Source organism: Hemitrygon akajei, chromosome 16 (genome assembly GCF_048418815.1).
Source record: "Hemitrygon akajei chromosome 16, sHemAka1.3, whole genome shotgun sequence".
In the NCBI taxonomy this organism is placed as follows: Eukaryota; Metazoa; Chordata; class Chondrichthyes; order Myliobatiformes; family Dasyatidae; genus Hemitrygon; species Hemitrygon akajei.
This window is the reverse complement of record NC_133139.1, coordinates 42,810,311-42,833,500: the sequence shown is the minus strand read 5'-3', so window position 1 is coordinate 42,833,500 and position 23,190 is coordinate 42,810,311. Positions and strand designations below refer to the sequence as shown.

General features: G+C 39.3%; 1 protein-coding gene across 3 annotated transcripts in view; it reads left to right on the top strand.

The window, feature by feature from the left end:
- Positions 1 to 23,190, top strand: part of kdm4b (lysine (K)-specific demethylase 4B) — a 535,771-nt gene that overhangs the window by 44,346 nt on the left and 468,235 nt on the right. For all 3 annotated transcript variants that reach the window (XM_073068769.1, XM_073068770.1, XM_073068771.1), the window contains one exon: positions 10,957 to 11,022. The gene's annotated coding sequence lies outside the window, so the exon portion shown is untranslated. The remainder of the gene's footprint in view (positions 1 to 10,956; positions 11,023 to 23,190) is intronic.

Genomic DNA, 23,190 nt, shown 5'->3' with positions numbered 1-23,190 from the left:
GCCACTTCAGGGAATGTTTTAAGTCTTTGCGTTTTAATTCACTTAAAGAAGGTGCTAATGTCCTTCCTGGAAGGACATTTGCACCTTCTGTTATTGAATGTCCTGCTATAAATGTCTTTATCATCACTAGAACACCCTGGTAAATGGAACCTCTTATTTTCCATTGTATTGTTCAATTTTGGCTTGTGCTCTTATTTATTCTTAATTTCCTGATGTGCAGGAAATGTTGTTTATGGAAATACTAATTGCTGCAAGGAGCTAATGTGATTATGAAAATTCAGCTATGCACCAAAAGCTCTTTAGGGGCCTATTTCAAATAGACACACTACGCTTCAATAATTTCCTTTATAGGAGAATAAAATAATGTATCAGTAATAAAACATTTGTCCAACGTACAGTAGTGATGCTGATTATCTGTCATTGTGAGCCAGTGCTATAAGCAATTTCAACTCTGCAACACATAAGATCAGAAACTGCTGGAGCGACAATACTGTGGTGAGGGAAACAAAATAAACACTGCAGGTTTTCTGCATCAAAACTCTTCACTACTCATATCTTCACCTGGAAACTTGCTGTCTGGCAGCTGTTGTGTTTGTACCTTCTTCCTCTTGCATTTGTTGCCTTGTGGCTTCCATTTGTGCATCTTTTCAGATGGCTGCAGCTGAGAAGACAGATAACAGGTAGCAAAAGCTTACCACATGTAACTGAGGAAGACATGAAATATATAAGTGCATGTGCAAAAACCATCAGGTTTTGGAATATTCACTTTTTTAATCTTTGTTGAAATCAGTTGACTTTTGTTACCATGGCTTTATTCTGTCACTGTGAAATTATCGCAGAACAAGCTGACTTTCATGCTTGTGCCTAAAACGTTGGAACTCAGTTTCTACAAAATTTTAGAGCATTTCTTAAAAAACGTGCTGAGACTGGAAGTAAGTTAAGATGGCGCTGGCAAATCTCAGCAACTTCTGGCTGATGGCTAATGAAACAAAGAAAACAACTAAATACCCTGTTAATCACTCTTTTTCTGGTAAACAATTGTCGCAAACAATGGCCTTCCCTTTGGACTCCGAGGCAATTCGATGTGGCAGAAATAAGGCAAGGCAGTGGGCTTGTCACAGAGAGCGAGGAAGACCTGAGGTTTAAGAGGTAGGCTGAATAGGAAAGGTCTGATAGAGGCTGAATTCAGGTAGTGGGGTCCAGACACTAAAGTGTTATTGAAGTGTCTGAACCTGACTTTCGGTCAACGATTTAAATGCTGGGCAGAATTGGAGGGGTTGGGTACAGGCCGAGCTGAGGCAGCGGGGTCCAGGCAGCAGAGTGGATTGAGCCGACTGAACCCAATATTTGGATAATGATTTAAGCCCGGTGCTGAATTGGAAAGGTTGGGTACAGGCCCGAATAAATGTGGTGGGGTTTGGACAATGATTTAGGCACTGGGCCAGATTGGTAAAAGGCCAGGGTGTTGGGACCCGAGGTGACGGATGGGCCAGTTTAGCTCAGTGCTCCACGACTTTTACTGGGCTCTGCGCTGAACTAAGGGTCTGTGGCTGTACTCTGTGGACTTCAGTTCAGAACGTTGTTTGCTTGGATTTATTGTTCGCATGGTTTGTTTTATTTTTCTGTACATTGGGTGTTTGGGTTCTTTTGAGTTTCTTTGTTTCGTGGCTGCCTGTTAAGAAGACAAATCTCAGGGTTGTGTAATTTATGCATATGTTAATAATGTACTTGTTAGTATGGTATCGGCTGCATTGTTAAGAGCAAGTTTAAATTCCATTTTCATCTGACTTGTAGATTAAAATTCAATGTTTAGTATCACCTTTTTTCATCTTTATGCAAAGGCTTAGAGTCTACCTTTTGCATGTATGCATAAAAGTCATACAGCACTGAAACAGGCTGTTTGGCCCACTAATCCCCTGCTAGCCACTTTTCTCCCTATATTCCTGCCCTTAGATTCTGCCTTTCACTAACATACTTGGAACAAATTAAATCACCATTTTAACCTAAACCACAGTATCTCGCATCTTCGCACCATCAATTGTAAATCTCATAGCCATTTTTCAGTCAGGTTTAGATAGATTAGCTTTATTTGTCACATGTACATCTAAACATCAAAAAAGATAGTGAAATGAGTGGTGCAGTATGAGGATGTGCTGGAGGCAGTCACAAGTTTCAGTTTTTTGGCGCCAACTTAGCATGCCCACAATTTACTAAGTGTAATATTCAGTAAGAGCACTTGGAGAAAACATATGTGGTTCTGGTGGGAATGTACAGATTCTTCACAGCCAGTATAGGGAATTGAACCCAGATCACTGCCACTGAAAGTGTTACGCTACTGTTTCATTTGTCTAAAACCAGGCATTAGATAAATACATGTAACTATTCTGCAATTTCAAGTTAGTAGAATTAAATTTAACACGAGTGAATCTGCAGATGCTGGAAATAAATAAAAAAAACACAAAATGGTGGCAGAACTCAGCAGGCCAGACAGCATCTATGGGAGGAGGTAGAAATTAACCTCCACTCCTGATGAAGGGTTTCGGCCCGAAATATCGTCTCTACCTCCTCTCATAGATGCTGTCTGGCCTGCTGAGTTCTGCCAGCATTTCGTGGTTTTTTAGAATTAAGTTTGTTGTCTTTAGCTGTTATAAACAAAAACAAAATTTAATTGCTTTTTACACCTGGCAGTAGATTGATCTTGGTTTGTGTAATTTTGGTGTACGAACATTCTGATCCTCAGCTGAGTGTTAAAACATAACTACCATCATCTAGACTATTTGGTTCTCTCTATACAATTTGCATTTCCTTACTTTACCACTATTAAAATCTGTATTTGCTTTTCATTCTTCCTGATGTTTTTCTCCAACCAGCACAGCAACATCCTGACCTCATAACATAGCTGTCTGATCTCTGCTGAAGTTAATTTCTATTTACTTTCTGTTTCCAATGTATTAAGTTCAGACTACGTTTACAAGCACCTCCTGAATTTTGAATCCATTCCAGTACTTGCCATTCCAGTCCATTCCTCTAGAAGCATTTCTATTTCTGGCTCAAATATTGGTAGAACTTTGAACAATTTGTCCATAATTCTGACAAGCTATTCCATGTATTTCTGTTCCTTCATACTTATCTGGAGAATCTCGGAGAAAATCCATCCATCTTGCCTGTATCTGACTGATTAGTATGAGGTACTAATGCATCAAAGGTGAAGATGAATCTATTGTTATTACTTGGAATTCACCAAGGCATTTTATTATGTTGGAGGAGAGGGATAATAAGTATGGCGACTCTGAAGTGTTACTCCTTCTGTATTGTCATCTGTTTTGTCTATAAACTGGATTTCATTAGACTTGACTTTGATAGAGGAAAACAGTGAATTTTGGGGCTGTGTTGAACAAAAGATTCCGAAAATTGAAGGCTAATGCATTGTATTTTTAGGTTTTCTATAGACTGAATATGCTCTGGAGTGCTTCCTTTATCCTATATTCTGTACATCTGTCAGCATTGGTTTAGTAATGGTATTCTTGCTTCAGGCTTTGTATGTAAATCTCTTTGCAGGGACTTGAGTGTGTAATTCTAGCAGGTGTTTCCGTGTTGTACTCGGTAAGTGTTGAGCTCTCAGAGGTGGAGCTCTTTTTAACGGATATTGGATTGAGGCTCTCTTTCCTTTTAGATAATAGGTTAAAATTTTATATCAGAATTTGAGGAAGAGCGGAGGCTGACTTCTCAATGATCTCTAGCCAACCAACATTATTAACAACAGGTATCTTGATCTTCGTGAAACTGCTGTGTGAATTTTCACTATCATGCTTCCTGTATTGCAGCAGCTATGGTTGTAAGTCATAATCCTTTTCTGTCTTCTACCCTTTTGACTTTTCACTGTCTTTTTTGTACTGTACCTTTGTTCCTTTAAAATCAGAACCCATTATTTTTTGTTGTAGTTAAAAAAAAAACTCAACTAATTGGCACAATCTCTGTTTTAATATTTTAGTTTGTATTTGTAATTTCAAGATACAGTCGGCCCTCCTTATCCACGGGTTCTGCATGCACGGATTCAACCAACCACGGATTGGGAAAACCCGGAAGTTCTCTTTCCAGCAGTCGTTGTTTGAGCATAGTTCGCGTTGTGTCTGGTTCGGCCACTACTTTGTTTCTGTGAAAAAATGGCTCCTAAAAAGCAATTAAGCGGTCAAAGCAATTCCTCAAAGGCTAAGACGATAACAATTTCTATAAACAACACACACAAAATGTTGGTGGAACGCAGCAGGCCAGGCAGCATCTATAGGAAAAGTACAGTCCTGACGAAGGGTCTCGGCCCGAAACGTCAACTGTACTTTTTCCTATAGATGCTGCCTGGCCTGCTGCGTTCCACCAGCATTTTGTGTGTGTTGTTTGAATTTCCAGCATCTGCAAATTTCCTCGTGTTTGCGTAACAATTCCTTTAACAATGTTTCTAACTAAAGCATTTGCAATTGTGAAGTCTCAACCTTCAATGCTAGAAGATCCTCAGCCCTCAATCTTCACAGATCCTGACATTAGTATTATTGAGCCTCCTCTAAAGCGTCCTTATTCCCTAAACAACAGTGTCACAGCTATTTACATAGCATTTCCATTGTATTAGGTATTATAAGTACTGTAATCTAGAGATGATTAAAAGTATTACTCGTTGTTTGAGCATTGTTCGCCTCGCGTCCTCATTCGCTACATGTGTTGTGAGTGAGAGGAAGGAGTTTAAGGCTAGTAAGGGATGGCTGGCTAGCTATATAAAGCGCTACATACAGCCTCAGAACTTAAAGATCACGGGAGAATTGGGATCGGCTGATGCTGAAGCGTTATCAGCATTCCCAGAAGAGCTATGATGGTTGCATCTGTACTAAAAATGTACAGACCTTTTCTTGTCATTATTCCTTAAACAATACAATATAACAACTATTTACATAGCATTTACATTGTATTAGGTATTATAAGTAATCTAGAGATGATTTAAAGTATACGGGAGGATGTGCGTAGGTTATATGCAAATACTACGCCATTTTATATAAGGGACTTGTGCATCCACATTTTTTGTTATCTGCGGGGGTTCCCAGAACCAATCCCCTGCGGATAAGGAGGGCCGACTGTATTGACATCTTGCATTAGACACTATTCCCTGGGTAGGCTGTCATCATCTATGTTCCAACTCTTAATGACAATCTCTTTTCCAATGCCAGGTCTTTATCTCCAAATGTACCTAGTTTAACACTTTCATTAATTTAACTTGTCTCTCCCTATATCAATAAGTGCTTGACATCTTGCAATACTTGCCAGAACTCTTGTACAACTCCAGCTATTCTATTTTTTTTCTTGTCTTCTCACCGTGAAATCCATGTTTTTATCTTCATCTTTGCATTGGTATTCCTGTTTGTTTGATTTGCTCCTGTAAAAGATCTTTAGAATACTTTCCAATTAAAATTTGCACTTTGGAGAGACAATGTCTGATTAGGGGGAGTAAGCATGGCTTTGTGCCTGGGAAGTCATACATGGTTAATCTTTTTGAAGAGGTAACCAAAAGAATAGATGAGGGATAGGGAGTGAATGTTGTCTGTTTTGTCTTTCGAAAGACCTTCAATAAGGTCCTGCATAGTAGTTTGGTTTGGAAGGTTAGGTTCCATGGAATCCAGCTAGATCTGGTAAGGTAGATTCAAAACTGGCTTCGAGGTAGGAAGCAGAATGCGGTGATTGTAGTTTGTTTTCTTTTGGAATGGAGGTAAGTGAGTAGTGGTATGCTGCAGGGTTCGATGTTGGGACCTTTGTTATTGGTTAATCAGAAGTTTGTAGGTGGCATAAAGTTAGATTGTGTTGATAGTGAGGAAGATTTCCGTAAATTGAAGGTATCTTAGTTAGTGAAATGTGCTGAGGAGTGGCAAATAGATTTCAATTCAGATAAGTATGAGGTGATGCATTTTGGAAAGTCAAACCAGCATAGGAGTTAAGACTATGAATGGTAGGTGACTAATAATAAGTACTTTATGGGTCCTAAGTGGGAAATTCTTCCGTTACAGCAGCAACATTTAAAAACACACTTAGTGTGCAGACTTAACTAATAATAAAGTACAGAATAATATACACAATAATGTACAAAATAATAAAACAGACTATTGTACTATGATGTGTGTTCTCCTGTTGCACAGAGATGAACTGTTTTATATGCTTTTTGTATTTGGTAGAAAAGATTTTTTGTAATGATCCTTGTGATAGCGAAGCTGAATTAGTCTGTTCATAAAAATGCCCCATTGCTTATTCAGTAGGTATGGAGAGGATGTACCGGATTGTCCATAATAGATATCAGTTTGTTTAGTGACCTCCTCTCCACCACTAACTGAAAAGAAGTCCAGGTTGTAACGAAGGATGGATCCAACCTTTTTCATGAGTTTATTTAGTCTTTTTGCATCATCAGCACCGATGCTGCTCCCCCAAAATAAATCAGCAAAGAAGACCGAACTCACTACAACAGACTGGTAAAAGATCTGCAACATCCTGCTGCGTACATTGAAGGATCTCAGCTTCCGTAGAAAATAGAGTCTGCTCATCCCCTTATTGTAAAAAGCTTTGGTGTTGGTTTTCCAGTCAAGTCTGTTGTTGAGGTGAACACCCAAATATTTCTACTGCTCCACCACTGCAACTTCTCCCAGAATGTATACAGGACTTGTCACAGTCCTCTTTCTCCTAAAAATCAGTCACTATCTCCATGGTTTTGGCATTCAGGAGCAGGTGATTCCTCTTGCACCACTCCACAAACTTGGAGTTCCGAGGATCTGTTTCCAGGCTTTCCTTTCCAGGACATCAGAAATTTCCTCCTCCTTCAAAGGATGGGGTTTCTCTTCCTCCACCATTGATCCTGTCCTTACCCGCATCTTCTCCATTTCCTGAATGTCCATCATCCATCTTCCCACCTACCTTAACAATGATAGAGTTCCTCTTGTCCTTACCTACCACCCTGTGAGCCTCTGTATCCAACACATCTTCGTCCATCTCTAGAGGGATCATACCATCGAACATCTTTACATCCTCCCACCCCCTTCATAAGACCTAGGAGCAGATTTAGGTCATTAGCCCATAGAGTCAGCACTGCCATTCCATCATGGCTGATGGTGGATCTCGCTCAACCCCATCACCTGCCTTCTCGCCACATCCCTTGATGCCCTGACTGATCGGAAAACTATCAACTGCCTTAAGTATACCCATGGAGTTGGCCTCCACCACAATCTGTGGCTGAGCATTCCACAATTTCACCACTTTCTTGCTAAAAAAAAATTCCTCCTTGCCTCTGTTCTAAAAAGTTGCCTCTCAATTTTGAGGCTGTGCCCTCTAGATCTGGATACTCCCACCAGAGGAAATGTCCTTTGCACATCCACCTTTTCTAGTCCTATCAACTTCCAATAGGTCTCAATGAGATTCCGCCTGCATTCTTCTAAATAAGTACAGGCCCAAAGCTGCCAAATGCTTCTCATGTGTTAACCCCTTCACTCCTGGAAACATCCTTGGGAACCTCCTTGGGACTCCAATGACAGCACATTCTTTCTGAGATATGGGGCCTAAAACTGTTGACACTACTCCAAATGCAGCCTGACTAGTGTCTTATAAAGCTTCAGCATTATCTCATTTATATTCTATTCCCCTTGATGTAAATGCCAACTTTGCATTTGCCACCTTTGCCACAGACTCAACCAGTAAATTAACCTTCTGGGAGTCTTGCATGAGGACTCCCAAGACTCTCTGCACCTCTGATGTTTGAAACTTCTTCCCATTTAGGTAATAGTCTGCACTATTGTTCCTTTTACCAAAATGCATTATCATACATTTCCGAACACTGTTCCATCTGCCACTTTTTTGCCCATTCTCCCAATCCAAGTCCTTCTGCAATTGCATTGCTTCTTCAGCACTATGTACACTCCATCTTTCTTCGTATCATCTGCAAACTTTGCCACATAGCCATCAATTCCATTATCCAAGTAGTGGTCCCAATACTGACCCCTGAGGAGCAAACCTAGTCACAGGGATTGCTCCCTCCATGATTCCCTTTTCCATTCGTTCCTCCCCACTTATCTCCTGGTACTTACCCCTGCAGTGGCCAGAGTGCTACACCTGCCCATTCAGCTTCTCCCTCACTTCCATTTAGGGCTCCAAACAGTCCTTCCAGGTGAGGCAACACTTCACCTGTGAATCTGCTGGGGTTGCCTATTGTGTCTGGTGCTCCCATTGCAGCCTTCTCCTAAGTTGGGGGTTGCTTCGTCAAGCACCCCAGCTCCATCTGCCAAAAGTGGAACTTCTCAGTGGCCCAGCATTTTAATTGCAATTCCCATCCTGTTCTGACATACTGGTCAATGGGCTCCTCTTGTGCCACCCTTAGGGTGGAGGAGTAAAACCTTGTATTGCGTCTGGGTAGCCTGCAACCTGATGGCAGGAATATCGCTTCCTCCTTCCGGTAAAAATAATTTTCCCTCCCCTCCACTCTTGTATTCCCTACTCTGGCCTCTTACATCTTCCCTGGGGTCCCCTCCTCTTTCCCTTTCTCCTGGGATCCATTCCCCCCCTCTATCAAATTCCTTTCTCTCCAGCCCTTTACCTTTCCTACCCATCTGGCTTCATTTATCACCTTCTGGCTATCTCCTTCCTCTTCTCCCCCCCCTCCCCCCCACCAATTCTGGCCTCTTTGCCCTTCCTTTCCAGTCCTGAAGAAGGGTCTCGTCCTGAAATGTTGACAATTTATTCATTTTCATAGGTGCCGTCTGACCTCCTGAGTTCCTCCAGCGCCTTGTGTGTTGCTAAATTCACTTTGTGTCCTTAATGAATGATTTACATTGACAATATGGTTTATACAGTTCTTAAAAATGTTCACATGGATTTGTATTGTGAGTTAACTAAAATAGATGTAGGCATGTGGAACAGTGATTGTATTATAATCCCGCAAAGAGCACACAGACAACTACAATTTTAAAAAGTTATTCTCATGCTTGTACTCTCTCACCGAGATCACCAAAAAAGCATTTTCAATGGAGATTCCATCTCTGAGCTTATCTGGTAATATTGAGTGAAGTAACTATTTTGCAGGATAACTGCTATAACCTTTGCACCGGGGCTTGAATACAAACTTGGCTTGTCAGCTAACTTTGTTAGCAGCCACGTGACTCAGTGGCGAGAAGGCCACCTTTCATAAATGATATACTTATAGGGTCAGTTTGATTTGGGGTTCAACCAAACAGGAACATTGGGAAATCCTATTAAAGGAACCTCTATTTGAGCGAGTGCTGTGTAAGTACTGTCCATACATAATTACTGGTTGGCAAGAAATAACAGATCATGTACAGCATAATATTATAAAGAAAGTATATTTACCAAGTTCAGCTTTTTCAAACAGTGAATAGAAAAAAGAGAAGAAAAGGGCCCATTACAGTTAAACCAGTCTAAATGTGCACATAATTGTTGGAGCTCGTTTCAGTAGTGGTTGAGTGTACTGCTTTACTCACAGTACTGAATTCACATCGCCAATCACAGGTAGAGTTTTTCTTAGATTCTTCTGTCTCACGAATCACTCCTGGCATCAGGGTCACCCCTTCGGATCGGGTCCTCCAGGTGTCCTCCCTGATCTCCTCTCCTCTGCATTTGCTGCCAAAAGATGACAAACCTGACTACTGTCCATCAGAAATATCTCTCTAGAGATCTGCCCAGATCTCTCTAGAACCTTTTCTCCATCCCACCATCCTGCTCAGCTGACACAATATTCCTAAGTTGAACAATATGGCTCCTTATCTTTAGCCAAAACCAAAATACTCTACCAGCAGGACACACTGTTTTTACAGAAAACTGCAAGAATAAAATACAGTACCTCACAGCATAGCAGTTGAAATCTTAACCAGGGCATTACATTTCTTATTCACAGCGTCAATGGATCAGCATAGTTCAACCAAAAATGTACATTTGAAGTCTCAGTTTGCCAGATCTCATGTAAATTCCACAATCTATTCCCTTTTGGGGAATAGTGTGATTTATATTATTCAATCTCATGCTTTATCAATGAAATAGTAACAAAGTTGCTATAACAAAGATTAAAGTACCACTTTAATCCATTTATGTTAAAAGTCTTTTTGATTGCTGTTTGATACTGAAAAAGGAACGTAGACCTGGATGTAATGAGTAATGCGACTAGAATTTATTTTGATTGTCAAACTGATAGATTATGCTCATTTCTAAACAATTATGTGTGATCATTTTTCTTGCTGGGCATCAAAAGACATTTAAAGGAATCATGTAAGTCAGGAATTGCTTCTTTTGAAATATGGTACAGGTGATTGGAACATAATCCAAATAAGCTTAATTGCACAATAATTAATTTGCCAGCTGGTGCATGACTTCCAGAAATCTTCATGGTTTTCTGAAATTTTGTTTCAGTAGCTTAATGAGAAGGAACTGTTTGTTATATTAAGTTATTCATACCACAAGGCCCTGATCTTGCTGAGTTAGCTAAGTTCAGTCAAGCCAGGAATTGAAATACTGTACCACAATTACTGTTGTGAATTGCTCAGGAATGTTAAATTATCCAGTGATCTCGCATGTGGACACAGTCAGTGATCTCACATCTTTTAGTGGTCCAAGCTCAAAAGTATATCTTTATTATGATCTAAACTGATGGGTTTCACTTTGGCTGGAATACAGCTGAAAGGCTGTTTAGACTTGTTCCAAATATGGTTTTATCCATATTGGTGAAGTACCAGATGGTTGCTATGTGAAGCCAGGTGATAGGAGTGTCAATGACTTCAAGAGAAACTCAAGGAAAATGGGAAAATATGGTGATAAATGATCTATGTACCTTTTTAATAATCTTGATCTGCTTGGTATTTAATGCAATCTCACATTATGAAATGTTGCAAAACCATGTAATTGACCCTCTGTAACATACCTCTCTATTCTTTTTTGCAGGTGCAAGCCACCTATTTATTTGTCGCATTTTCTCGAGATAGTGTCAACTGTCTTCTAACAAGTACGGTAAGTAATGTGTCACCTCTTATGAAGCATAAAACAGATGGTCAGAGATAATTTGCTGATCTCCTTGGAGATTTTGAGCTCTACCTGTGCACATGCTGTCCCTAAACCTGTTTCTGTTAGTTGAATGGTGAGATTTGTGTTCCTTTATATAATCTCACCACACTTTAACTGAATAAACTGCACAATAATTAACTACAAGTGACTTGTATAAATCAGATAAACATGAGTTTGCAAATTGCATTACTGATTGCTTTTCTGAATTATTGTGTAATCTTTATTGAGCAACCTCCTCTAGCCCTTTTGGTGGTATTATTACGTATGTCTGTACTTCTGCCAAAATGTCAGGTCATAGCAGGTTTGATATTCCTTTAATTTGCCAGCTCAAAGCAAAGTACCTTCCTACTGTGCCTGATGAATCTGCATTAGACTAGATTTAGCAGCTGGTCATGTCTCTGTGCCTTTGAATTTAAAGTCAAAACAGAGCTTCCTTGTTAATTTATTCTCCTCTTTTAACACACAGTATTGAGTTGGTGTAACACCTATTGGTTACTGAAAAGAATTGGGAGCCACAACTCCTGCTGATGCTTCATTAGCTTGTAAGGGCCTAGTGCACCGTATTTTCCAGTTTAAGAATAGATATAATTTCACCTCATGATGGGTTACTTCTGATTGTAACAGAATTGTGAGCATCTGGATGAGCAAAGATTGACTGCTTCTGCTTGTATACTGATGTAGTTGTCACCTGCCAGACTGTTGAATAAGTTTTTTAAAAATCCCCTGGATTTTTTTTTTAAGAACCATGTGTGAAATATCCACAACAGGATATAGGAGTAGGACTGGCTCTATCCAACATTTTCTTCTTCTTTTGCCTCCAAACCTGACTTCAGTAGCCAGTTTGATTTGGGAGATGATTGGGTGGGAGGAGTGGGACGAAACAGCATTGCCAGAAGAAAGGGGTGGTGAAGGGACTGAGCAGTAGGAATGTAAAATATAACTGGTTGGAGGGGGGTGGGGTGGGAAGGAGATTGCACTTTCATTCTCTTTCAGTGACTGTATATGCTTGGCCTTTTAATTCTAAGCTGATAATCAGTATTACAGTGAAGGTGTGTTTCAACATTCTCAAGGGCATTGTATGGTAGAAAATGAAGCAAGTAATGTCAAATGAACATTGCCATCATTGAACACACACTCAGCAACCATGCTGCAGTGTGTTATAAACATAGAAGTGTCAGCAGTAGTTATTACCTGTGGTTTTCTGCCTTGATCTTCCAAGCACAAATACAGGCAGTTCCCGAGTTACGTAAGAGTTCTGTTCCCAAGAATGTCTGTGAGCTGATCTTTCTGTAAGTCAGAAATGTCTGTTTTCTATAACTAACATAGAGAATTGTTTAACGTAGTCTTGCTATAATTTGATTCCATTGAATAATCACCCCAACTGTATCCATAATTAGACTAATTGAATATATACTGTATGCAGTAATGAATACCATGGAATGGATTATCAGTAGCTTGAAAATGCTTTAAAGATGTATGGGAGAATTTGTGTAAAGTTGGATTCCATATCCTGGGGAACTCTGTAGTCCACTGCTTTGCATTTTAGGATGAGGTCAGAACATCTCTGGTGATGTCTAGCCTGTATCAGTGTAAATCTATCTCCTCTACAAAGATGGAATAAAGTTTGTTTTCAAAACTTTAAAATTTTTTGGTCATTAATGGAAAACCTTATCAGTTTCCTTTTCCATGTATCCAGCACTGGCATGTAGTTCTTCCAAATATTTGTTTGAATATATGAGCATTGAGATGTAACATGTAGGGTTATTGCAGAAAACAAGAACTGTGGTGTAGCAAATTGGTGAGGATAGAAGATTGGCTGGCTTACAGGAAACAATAGGCATAAATGTATTTTCTAGTTGGCGGATGTAAAAAAAGTAGTAGGTCCCAAAGGTTGATGCTGAGGCCTCTGCTTTTTATAGTTTATATAAATGACTTGCGTAAATGTACTGAAGGCATAGTTGTTAAATTGTCTAATGGCATAAAGTTAAAAAGGAAAAACTTGTAAATAGGAACCCACAATGAATGTGTGTTCTCAGCAGGACAGGTGTCAACCTGAAATTATTAACCTGCTCAGTTGAGGAAAAACACCTGAGACACGAAATTACCTCTGAAATGGTTTTTATTCAGAGAGGAGTTTGCAGCCCCATGCACTTCAGGCGTAAGGTAGCCAACTCCCAATTTGTCAGTTTACAAAGGTCATACTTATACCCAAAAGCAGGGTACTACATTCACAGATATGGTTACCGATTCAAATTCATCAATTGAATGGCTATTGCATAGCTAAGCACGCGAAATACTCGGAATAAGCATAGACGCAAGCGTAATACTCGGAATGGGTATGGACGCAAGCAAACCACTCAAAATAGGTATATACCGTAGATTCCGGACTACAGAGCGCACCTGATTTTAAGCCGCTGGCTCTAATTTTAGAAATAAAATCATTTTTTTAATTGTAAAGGCCGCATCGGATTTTAGGCCGCACCGGATTTTCGGCCGCAGGTGTCCCACGTTGTAATATGAGATATTTACACAGAAAGATATTACACGTGAGGATTTTTTTAACTTTTAATTAAATCCATATGGTAACAAAAACAAATACATATTGCAAATGCTTTTTTTCGAACCGTGCCCGTACGCGGCTACTTTTAAATATACGTTGCGTATACTTCTTTACTGAACAACATTCCAATATCTCCTAACGACTGGTAAAAAAATATATATATTGCAGCCTACCAGGAAAAGTTATTGATACCTTTAACTTAAAAGCAGAGTTCGCTCAGATCCAAAGCCGCTCGCGTAATGCGCTCCCTCCCTCCGTCCCGTTTCATTGCAAACCGGCATTTTCCCACAAGACACCGCGAAACCGGGTGTGACGTCATAGCATCCCGCGATGTAGTACAGAAAACAAATATAGTTTAAACTAAGTAGGCAGCACAATGCTTCGAGTGTTTTCCATGTTGATGAGGGTGAGTACAAATGACTGATTTACAATAATTTAATTGTGAAAGTGCGCTTGATTTATCGTACAATTTCATTGGACCTCTGTGAACTACTCATCAATTTTATTGGTCTACTGTTACGAGGCAAAATGTTTACGAGGCGGCATGAAAAAAATCATGCATTAGCCGCTTCGGATTATTGGCCGCAAAGTTCAAAGCTGTTCAAAATGTGGGAAAAAAGTAGCGGCTTAAAATCCGGAATCTTCGGTAGCTAAAAATACTTTGCCAAACACATTGTCTTGTGGTCGCAGGTTCCCTTTTCTTTGTGGTTGCCACTTGCTATCTGGAATCTTATCTTAGCTACTTCCCCAATAATGTATCCTCCCCCAGTCCTGTCTACATATTTTGCTACACTTACCCCTCGCCCATCCCTTCTACACGTACCCCTTACCCTCTTCACATTCTCATAGGCAGCACAGAAATTCCTTTACCAATGTAATTTCCCGGTGGCGCTCCTCTACATTGGTGAGAACCGATGTAAATTGGAGCACTGCTTTGTCGAGCACCTCCTCTCTGTCTGCCAAAAGTGGAATTTCCTGGTGGCCAACTACCGTAGATGTCGGATTATAAGCCGCTACTTTTTCCCCACATTTTGAACAGCTTTGAACACTGCGGCCTTTACTACGGTGCGGCTAATGCATGATTTTTTTTCATGCCGCCAAAAACATTTTGCCTGGTAACAGTAGACCAATAAAATTGATGAGTAGTTCACAGAGGTCCAATGAAATTGTACGATAAATCAAGCGCACTTTCACAATTAAATTATTGTAAATCAGTCATTTGTACTCACCCTCATCAACATGGAAAACACTCGAAGAAAAGCATTGTGCTGCCTTTATGGCAGTTATTTAGTTTATAATATTTTCGCTTAGTAATTCATTTGTTAGTATTTTCTAGTTAAAGTTAGAAGTGTTTTAACTATATTTGTTTTCTGTACTACATCCCGGGATGCTATGACGTCACATCCGATTTCGCCGCGTCTTGTGGGAAATACCGGTTTGCGATAAACGGGAAGGTGGGGGGGGAGCACATTAGCTGAGCGAAAACGCTGCTTTTAAGTTAAAGGCGATCAATAACTTTTCCTGGTAGGCTGCAGTATATATATTTTTTACCAGTCGTTAGGAGATATTGGAATGTTGTTCAGTAAAAAAGTATACGCAATGTAATTTGTGTGTTACCGATACGTATGTATATTTAAAAGTAGCCGCGTTACAGGCACGGTTCGAAAAAAAGCATTTGCAATATGTATTTGTTTATGTTACCATATGGATTTAATTAAAAGTTAAAAAATCCTCACGTGTAATATCTTTCTGTGTAAATATCTCATATTACAATGTGGGACACCTGCGGCCTAAAATCCGGTGCGGCTTGTACAAGTACAAAATTGATTTTCTTTCTAAAATTAGAGCCAGCGGCTTTTAATCAGGTGCGCTCTGTAGTGCGAAATCTACGGTATTTTAATTCCTATCTCCATTCCCATTCTGATGTTGTCAGTACATCATCTTCTTTTGCCATGTTGAGGCCACTCAAGGTGGAGGAGCAGCACGTCATATTCCATCTAAGTAGCTTCTGACCTGATGGCATGAACATTGATTCTTTTTCCTTCTGGTAATTCCCGCTCCCCCCCCCCCCCCCCCCACACTTCTGTGGCTTCTTACCTCTTTTCCTGTTTATTACCTCCCCAGGTGCCCCTCCACCTTCCCTTTCTCCTATGGTCCACTCTCCTTTCCTGTTAGATTCCCCATTTTCCATCCCTTTACCTTTTTGCTCCCACCTGGCTTCATCTATCATCTTCTAGCTGGCCCTCCTTCCCTTCCACCCCCACCTTTTTATTGTGTTTTCCCCTTTCCTTTCCAGTCCTGAAGAAATGTCTCAGCCCAAAACGTTGACTGTTTATTCATTGCTCCATTCATTCATTGCTGCCTGACCTGCTGAGTTCCTCCAGTATTTTGTGTGTGTTGCTCTGAATTTCAAGCATCTGTGGAATCTTGTGTTTGTAAAGAGGAACTAAGGCTACAAGGGGTCATTAAGAGAGCTAGCAAAGATTTGGCTAAAGCAATATAGTTTGAGAAAATTTGAAAAAAATATTGAAATAACCAACTTTGGCAGATAATGGAGAATGTCTGTTTTCTCATTGATGGGATTGCAGAATTTTGAGGTGCAGGAAGATTCGGGTACCTGAGTACAAAAGATTAGTATGCAGCTACTGCAAGTAAATAATAAATCTGATAATGTTATTGTTTATTACAAGAGGCAATTGAATACAAGTATCGGAGGTTATGCTTCAGTTTTCCTTCATTAAGGGGGTAACATCATTATTGTTGGTCTCCTCATTTAAGAAAAAGTGTTAATATGTTGGAAGCAGTTCAAAAAAGCTTTACTAGTTTAGCACCTGGAGTGGGTAGTTTGCATTACGAGGAAAGGTTGGATAGGTTAGCTTGTAACTGTTAGAATTGAGAAGAGCCTTGAATGTGGAAGGGTGTTTCCTCTTTTGAGAGAGTCACTTTCCATTTAACCCATTATGTCCTTCGTTCTGCAGACACCCCCCCCATCTCACCATCAATTAGATTGCATTGTTTTCAATACACAGAATTGTGCATAGAGCTGAATTTTCATCATGTTCTTGGTTGTCTTGATTTTGGCCCTCTACTTCCTACAACCTTTGAGTTGAACATCTCCTAGTCACACCTTTCTTTCCAAATCTTATTCCTCATAATCTATTAAAACCACCACACCTTCTCTTTCATGTTTCTATCAGACTTAAGGTCTGGTGTGGCTAACAGATGGTGTTGCAGTTCATAATCATATCTGGTTAGATTGTAGAATGATGTGGTACTGTTTAATTAAGCTGCTCATTATTTTAGGAATGCAGAGGTTAAATTCTCCGCTGGATAATTCACATCTGTCTCCCAACCTGATCATCATCTAACTCAGTGGGTTAGAAACTGTCACATCGATAGGGTTGTAAAGAGAGATTTTGGCACATTGGCCTTCATTAATCAAAGTATTGAGTACAGGATTTGTGATGATATGTTGAAGTAGTATGAGATGTTAGTGAGGCCTAATTTGGAATATTGTGTTCACGTTTGGTCACCTGTTTAGAAAAAAGATATCAATAAGATTGAAAGAACACAAGAAAATTTGCAAGGATCAAACACGAGGAAATCTGCAGATGCTGGAAATTGAAACAGCAACACACACAAAATGCTGGTAGAACACAGCAGGCTAGGCAGCATCTATAGGGAGAAGTGATGTCGACGTCTCGGCCCGAAACGTTGACATCGCTTCTCCCTATAGAAATTTGCAAGGATGTTGTCTGGACTTGAGGACCTGAGTTATAGAGAAAGCTTGAACAGGTTAGGACTTTATTCCCTGGAGCATAGGAGAATGAGGGGAGATTTGATAGAGGTAGACAAAATTGAGGGGCATCCAAAGAATAAATGCAAGCAGGCTTTAATTGCAAGTTTGGCTGAGACCAGAAGTAGAGATTATAGGTTAAGCATGAAATGTGAATTATTTAAGGCAAACCTGAGGGGGAACCTCTTCACTCAGAGGATGGTGCCACTGCTCAGAAGCAGTGCATGCAGGTTTGATTGCAACTTTTATCAAAGTATGTATCGGAGAGGTTTGGAGGGCTATGATTTAGGTGCGGGTCAATGAATAACAATTCGGCATGGGCTACATGTGTGGAAAGGCCTGTTTTCTGTGCTGTTCTGCACTGTGACTCTGACACTATAAGACTATATTTTTATATCCTCCATCTCACCTTCTATAAGGAATGCAGAGAGACATATCTCTCTAGCAATTCCCTTCCTCAAATCGCATAACTTTTTGCAAGACCCCTTACAGCTCCGGCCCAACCTCACTTTTTTCTCTGGTATTTTTTTCCCTTTATACTCTCTGAGCTAATCCTTTCCACCTATTCACTTGATCCTATGCCAACCAAATTGGTAAACATCGGACTTCTTTTCCCTTTGTGAGCTGATGTTAAATGCTTACTTTCTTGTGTACTGCTCTTATTTGAAAATGTTGTTATTCTTCTCCTCAAAATAAACTTTGTTCTTTCTTCCGTTCAAGCTTATGGTCCATCGCTAAACTTTCTTTGTTTTCAAAATGTTTGTAAAAATAGTAGCTTCCAATTTTTTTCACTTCTTTATTTGAATTTTCCCTCTGAAGTTTTTATTGTTTCCACTGGTCCTCACTGGTCCTAGTAATGACATTGAGGTAGTAATGATAAAGTGAGTAATTTTTCTTGTTCTTTGTGAACTCTGTGAAGCCTATAATTCAGCCAGTCACATAATTTCACTCAAATATCTTCTTCGTATTCTGACTGGTGAAGATTGCATTTAATTCCATTCTTTGTCTGGAAAATCATCATCTCTCAAGATCTTATTTTACCCCATAACACTTTCTCTGATGTATCCCAAGCATCATTTCACGTCAGCATCTTGATCTCTTGGCATCACAATTTATCTGCTGATGACATCAAGCTGCACCTTGGCAACACTTCCTGACATTCCAGTTTTTTTGAAATTCTCCTTTTTTTTTGTCCTCCATTCTGTACTTGATGAGCAGAAATTTCTTCTGACTCCTTGTTGAAAGGCTGATGCTGCTGTCTTCATCTTTGCCACAAACTGATCAGTAGCTCTGTCCCTCTCCCTGACAGTTATAATCTTGGGAGTGTATCTTTTTACTAAGGGAGTATTTAAAGAAGTACTTGCAGATGACATTCTTGGGGGATTATCTAGTGAGGCCATATAGATAGAAATTAGAAACATGAAAAGGAAGATCACTCTAATGGATCTGTTTATCGACTGCCCCTCCCCCCAGTAGTCAGCAGATACAGTCGGCCCTCCTTATCCGTGAGGGATTGGTTCCGGGACCCCTCGCGGATACCAAAATTCACGGATGCTTAAGTTCCTTATTCAGCCTCTCAGTGCAGTGGACATTTGCACCCGGTGGTAGAACTTTGTATCCGCAGTGTTTCTGTTCACGAAAATAATCTCAATTGAAAATAAAGTGGAAATAATAAAGCAATCGGAAAGAGGTGAAACGCCACCGGTCATTGGAAAAGCATTAGGCTACGTTGGTTAACGATCGGAATGATTTTAAAGGATAAAGTGAGAAAGGCTCTGCCCCAATGAAAGCTACAATTATTACTAAGCAACGCAGTGGTTTAATTATTGGGGTTTTGGGTTTTTGATCCTCCACATCCAACTCAGCATGGTGGAGAGCGCACTTGGGAGCGATCTGTCACTGAATCGAATTCGGGAACTTCTGTTCCCGAGCCCGGCGCTGAAACATACGTTTTTAAGAGTTTTATATGCATAGAAAGGTAAATTATATACTAAGACAAATGGTGTTGACTAACTGACGCTAAATAATACCGGATGTACCTGTTCCGACTTACTTAGAAAGAGAACTGCTGATTTTTTTCGATCCCGATCCACGATAACCCACGCACATCCTCCTGTATACTTTAAATCATCTCTAGATTTCTTATAATACCTAATACAATGTAAATGCTATGTAAAATAGTTGTTATACTGCATTGTTTAGAGAATAATGACAAGAAAAAAAGTCTGTACATGCTCGAACAAGTGCTGGAAGAGCACTACCGGGTTTTCGCAATTCGTGGTTGGTTGAATTCGCGCATGCGGAATTCACGGATAAGGAGGGCCGACTGTACTTGAGTTGTAAGAATGAATGGGTCGTGTTAGTGGAAAACTTTAACTTTCCCTGGATTGACTGAGCCAACCAGAGTTTTAAGGGCCTGGAGGAGGTGGAATTTGTGAAATGTGACCAGGAAATTTTACTGAGTCAATATATAGAGGGCTCTGCTGAGGAGTGTGCAATATTGGACCTCCTGTTGGGGACTGAGGAAGGGCAAGAAACTGAAGTGGCAGTAAGGGAATACTTGGTGACTATAATTTTATTAGTTTTAAGATGGTGAAAGTAAGGGATAGGTTAGGCACAGAGGTTTGTAGTTAGTTGGTAGGGGGTTGACTTTTTTATATAATTTTTTTTTATGATGTATGACCTATCTTTAAATTTTTGATTACAGAGTGGTATACCTTTATGTGTTATGCTATAACATTTTGATCAATTTTATCACAATATATGAATGTACACAAATTATGTTGAGATGTATCTATGTGTTGCACTCTGTAAATCTTGTTTTTTTTCTGAATAAAAATATTGTAAAAAGAAAGAAAGAAGGCACAGAGGTGTTGGGAGCTAAACTGGAACAGGACTAATCCTGGTGGAATCTAGCACAGTTTGGGTGATCCTGTTTGAAAGGAAAAGAACAATTAGCAAGTGGAAAGGTTTTTAAGAGTGTGATGGCAAGTTTGGAGCAGCAGCTTCCTGTTAGGGTGAACTGGCAAGTTTATGGAAGCTTGGCAGATGAGAGATGTTAGAGGGGAGTCAGCAGGAGACACTCATGGAGTGAGCACTGTTTCAGATTCGCTGCATAACCTTTACTTTTTTTAACCTATGATCACCCTTATTTAACTTATTTTTTACCTACACCAAAAGATTCTTGCTACTTTTTTGGACTTTAAGAGTTTATTGTGAATTTTTGAAGAAATGGCTCTTAGATCTAAAGGGTGCGAAACTGGGAAAAATCCTAATGGAAACGGAAAAAAGCAGATTGATCCTAAACGTACTGAATTGACTTATGAATTGTTATTGGAGGTCTTAAATGAAAAATTTGAAGAACAACAAAAAAATTTTAAACAAGATATAAAGGCTTTTCAAGATTATATGGATAAGACGGATTCAGTAGTTAACCAGCAGCAAGTTCTAATCGCAACTCTGCAAGAAAACGCTCGGAAGCGAGATTTGATAATTGAAAAACTGGAGCTGAACTTACTTTCGGCGATTAAACAAGTGGAAACACTTAAAGCCAAGAGTGTCGACTTTGAGAATCGGTCCAGAAGACAGAACCTACACATACTTGGTCTCCCGAAAAGTATTGAACAAGGGGACCCCTTGAAGTACTTTGCTCAACTTTTATAAAGGATGCGTTCCCTTCTGTATTTCCAGACAGTCCTCCGTTACTCGATCGCGCTCACAGAATTATGCGTCGATCAACAAGTGCTTCAGCTAAACCACTGGTTGTAATTGTCCGATTTCACTATGTGCATGTTAAAGAGCAACTTATTCGTGTGGCTCGGCGTGTAGGGATGGTCAAATTTCAAGATCACAACTTCCGTTTAGTAGAAGATTCTAGTCCAGAAGTAATGAAGGCAAGGCTTCTTTTTAAACCTCTGATGTCTGAATGTTATGAGAAATATCTAAAACCTGCGCTCTTATACCCTGCGAAGCTCAGAATATCGCCTCCGAATGCTCCACGGCAGGTCTTTTTTTCTACATCTGAAGCGAGAAGATTTCTGAATGAGAACTTCCCTACTGCTACGGATTCTCATTCCTAATAAATGAGTGATTTTGATTGTGCAAGATGGTTTTTATTTCCAAAACCAGATTTTGTTTTTGGCTATTGGTGTAGGTTTACTTTATATTTTATACTCTAGTTAAAGCTTTTTTTTTGACTTACTAATCTTGTTATTTTACTTACTTCAACCACTGTACTTTATCTTTGGTTATTACTTAATCCTTTGAAGGTGAATTTTTTTTACTAAGATGGCGGTTTCTTCTCTAAAGTATTTATGGGTTTTTTTTTTATTTCGCCATTTTTTAAAAATCTCTCGTCTTCCTATAATGCATCTCTTAATCACAGTTTAAATTTTTTTTGGTGTTTGGGTTTTTAACCCGATTTATAAGTTACTAGTGATTATATTCTTTTTGGGTTTTTTTACGATTAATTATATTAAGAAGTTTGGTTTTAGTATAGTGATTATTATTTCTTTAGAGTTTGGGTGGATCTTTTTTTTAATCCTTTATATACGGAGTTGTCTTCTGCTGATATGGGGGTAGAGTTAGTTTCATTTTTCCTTTTTCCCAGCCTATCCCTGGCTGGGATGGTCTTTTTTCTTCTTGGGTGGGGGGTGGGAGGTCTTTTTCTAAATCTTATGGTTCTTATACTAGTTTTTTTTTTAGTTTTTTCATTTGGGCTGATTTTAAACCACAAAAATGTCCGCTATGTCGTCACTTCCGGGTCCGCCCCTTATTTTTGTTCCTCTTCCGGGTGCATGAGTTCATAATTTGGTTAACCCTTTATATACCAAAGGGTTGATTTCAGAAATATGGCTCAGACTATTAATTTTGTCTCTTGGAATACTAACGGCTTAAACCATCCGATTAAACGGAAAAAGATTTTCAAAGTATTCCAAAGACTTAATGCTCATATTATTTTTGTACAAGAAACTCATGTGAGGAAAGAGGACAATTACCGCTTTTTTAGGTTTTGGAGGGGTCAACAGTATCATTCGAATTCGAATGCCAAAGTAAAGGGAGTTTCAATTTTTATTGACTCCTCTATTGCATTTGTCCAACATGATATCTTTTTGGATCCGAATGATAGATTTTTGTTAATTACTGGCTTACTTTTTAACAAAAAGGTTGCTATGGTTAATGTTTATGCTCCAAATGTGGATTGTCCCAATTTTTTTAAGTCCTTGTTTACTTCTTTACCTAATCTAAATGAATATAAGTTAATAATGGGTGGTGACTTTAATTGTTGTTTAAATCCTTTGATGGACAAATCTACATCTACTCAGACTTTACCTAATAAGTCAGCCACTTGTATTAACTCTTTTTTGACTGATAATGGAATTTTTGATATTTGGAGATTTCGGCATTCTAAGGACAAAGAGTTTTCATTTTTCTCACATGTTTATCATTCCTACTCGAGAATTGATTTTTTTAATTGACTCTTGTTTTATTCCATCGGTAATTGGTTGTAATTATGATATTATAGCCATCTCTGACTATGCTCCATTAAAACTTTCTGTTAAATTTACGGATACAGCTTCTAGTGCTAGACAATGGCGATTTGATTCTACCTTAATGCAAGATCCGGATTTTATTAAATTTATGAAGGAACAGATCGATTTCTTCTTTTCAACTACCGTAGATTCCGGATTATAAGCCGCTACTTTTTTCCCACATTTTGAACAGCTTTGAACTCTGCGGCCTTTAATCCAGAGCGGCT